Source organism: Pavona decussata, unplaced genomic scaffold (assembly GCF_977016875.1).
Source record: "Pavona decussata unplaced genomic scaffold, jaPavDecu1.1 SCAFFOLD_3707, whole genome shotgun sequence".
Taxonomy (NCBI): Eukaryota; Metazoa; Cnidaria; class Anthozoa; order Scleractinia; family Agariciidae; genus Pavona; species Pavona decussata.
In genome coordinates, this window is record NW_028146518.1 from 1 (window position 1) to 2,500 (window position 2,500).

A 2,500-nucleotide genomic window follows, 5' to 3' on the forward strand; every position below is an offset into this window, starting at 1 on the left:
GGTTTCCCATAAGGTGCCAAAGGGGTCATCCAATAACACCCTCTGATCCCTAGTTGGCATCGTTTATGGTTAGAACTAGGACGGTATCTGATCGTCTTCGATCCTCTAACTTTCGTTCTTGATTAATGAAAACACTCTTGGCAAATGCTTTCGCAGTAGTTCGTCTTTCGTAAATCCAAGAATTTCACCTCTGACAACGAAATACGAATGCCCCCAATTGTCTCTCTTAATCATTACTTCGGTTCCAGAAACCAACAAAATAGAACCAAAGTCCTATTCCATTATTCCATGCTTACGTATTCAAGCGCTGGCTTGCTTTGAACACTCTAATTTTTTCAAAGTAAACGTCGCAGATCCTGAGCACACTCAGTTAAGAGCACACCCAGTCTTTGCGAGGAAGAACAGCCCGGCCAGTAACATACCTTGCGGCAGACCGGCCGAGCCATCCCGAAATCCAACTACGAGCTTTTTAACTGCAACAACTTTAATATACGCTATTGGAGCTGGAATTACCGCGGGTGCTGGCACCAGACTTGTCCTCCAATGGATCCTCCGTTAAAGGATTTAAGTTGTACTCATTCCAATTACAAGACTTGTAAAAGCCCTGTATTGTTATTTCTTGTCACTACCTCCCTGAGTCAGGATTGGGTAATTTGCGCGCCTGCTGCCTTCCTTGGATGTGGTAGCCGTTTCTCAGGCTCCCTCTCCGGAATCGAACCCTAATTCTCCGTCACCCGTTGCAACCATGGTAAGCCACTACCTTACCATCGACAGTTGATAGGGCAGAAATTTGAATGAAACATCGCCAGCGCAAGGCCGTGCGATTCGATCAGTTACTATGAATCACCAAATGACCGGGCAGAACCCGCATTGGTTTTTAATCTAATAAATACATCCCTTCCAGAAGTCGGGACTTTTCGCATGTATTAGCTCTAGAATTACTACGGTTATCCAAGTAGTAATGGTACAATCAAATAAACGATAACTGATTTAATGAGCCATTCGCAGTTTCACAGTACAAGTGCTTATACTTAGACATGCATGGCTTAATCTTTGAGACAAGCATATGACTACTGGCAGGATCAACCAGGTAACTATCCACCGCAGGGAACAGAAGTTCCTTGCTAAGCGGCCCCCCTCCGCAGAGGGAGAGCAAGCTTTCTTAGATTTTGCCTCCACGGGGGGAACCCATGAGCCAAACGGACCACACGGTCCCTCGGTCAAGGGAAACCCCGTCTTGTTTGCCACGTCTTTCTCACAACTGGACCCGTGCACAGTTCAGGCATACCTGTCAGACTCGCCAAGCGAGCTGAAGGAAGGCAAGAAAAGTGCTTCTGCGAAGGAAAATATCCTCCTGCTCTTTTGTCTCTATCATTAGCCAAAGGCTAGCGTACACAACTTCCATCTACACTCTGCCTGCCACTACAGTGACAATGCTTTCGGGCATCATCTTTTCCCTCCTTCGAAAGGAAAGCTACAAGCCCAACTTTCCTTGCCCGTTAGTCAATTCTGCCCTCTATTTCTCCGCCTTGCCGCCGTGGAACATAAGGGACAGGGTTTACTAGCCAGCTCCTCTCGGAACCTTTGCGACCAACCTGCCCACACTATAACCCCCAAACGCTAATAAGGAGACTGCATGATATGGTAGACAGAAAATAAAAACGCGAAAAAAATGAAATTTTGAAAATCGAACCCACAACCAGCCAAATCGTTTGTAAGTCATGCCAAATGACTGGTGACATCTTAAAAACCCATTGAAGCCACAACATCCCATAATTTCACGCTTTTAAAGATTTGTCACTATACGCACTGTAAGTACCTCACTAATTCTCACCTCAGATTTTACGGGAACATGTTCAAATTTTAACACGCCTCTCAGCACGACCAATTACATTAAAATTCATCGCAAAAGTCAGAATTCTCCAATTTTTGAAAAATTCACTATATTCACTGTAAGTACCTCGCTAGACAGTGGAGACCTCAGATTTTACGGGAACATGATCAACTTTCGACACACCTCTCAGCACGAGCAGTTACATAGAAATCCATCAGGAAAGTCGTGCTGTGAAGAGGTCTTTCGACTAAGAAAAATGGTGGTGTGAGGAGGAGTCACCTAAATCAGAGAAAAATACTCTTATAGGAGACTGCTACGAAAGACATTTCTGAGTCCACTGGCCCTAGTCCCCTAATAAGTGTATTTCTGTTTGTTTTAAGAAGGTCCTCCTGACATCACCAATCTTCTGTCTTCAATCCTAACCCCAACGTTAACCCTAACGCTAACCCTAACCCTACCTCCCTCAGGGGCAGTTCTATGGTTATGATCCCACGGTAGGCAGAAAAACTATCCCAATCTAGGTTTTCTTGTATGCTGACTCCATTTTAAATGCTTTTACTTGAGTCTGACAAAGGCAAAGCCAAATACTCACCCCTATATGGACGGGGAAGCAAAGTGCGGATTTTGGTAGGTCGGCATTTTCAATCAGGAATGTTGCCATTCGAA

At 44.9% G+C, this 2,500-nt stretch overlaps 1 pseudogene; it reads right to left on the bottom strand.

The window, feature by feature from the left end:
- On the bottom strand, nt 1–1,093 carry LOC146445937 (small subunit ribosomal RNA; annotated as a pseudogene; the record flags this gene model as incomplete).
- Between the last annotated feature and the right edge of the window lie 1,407 nt (nt 1,094–2,500).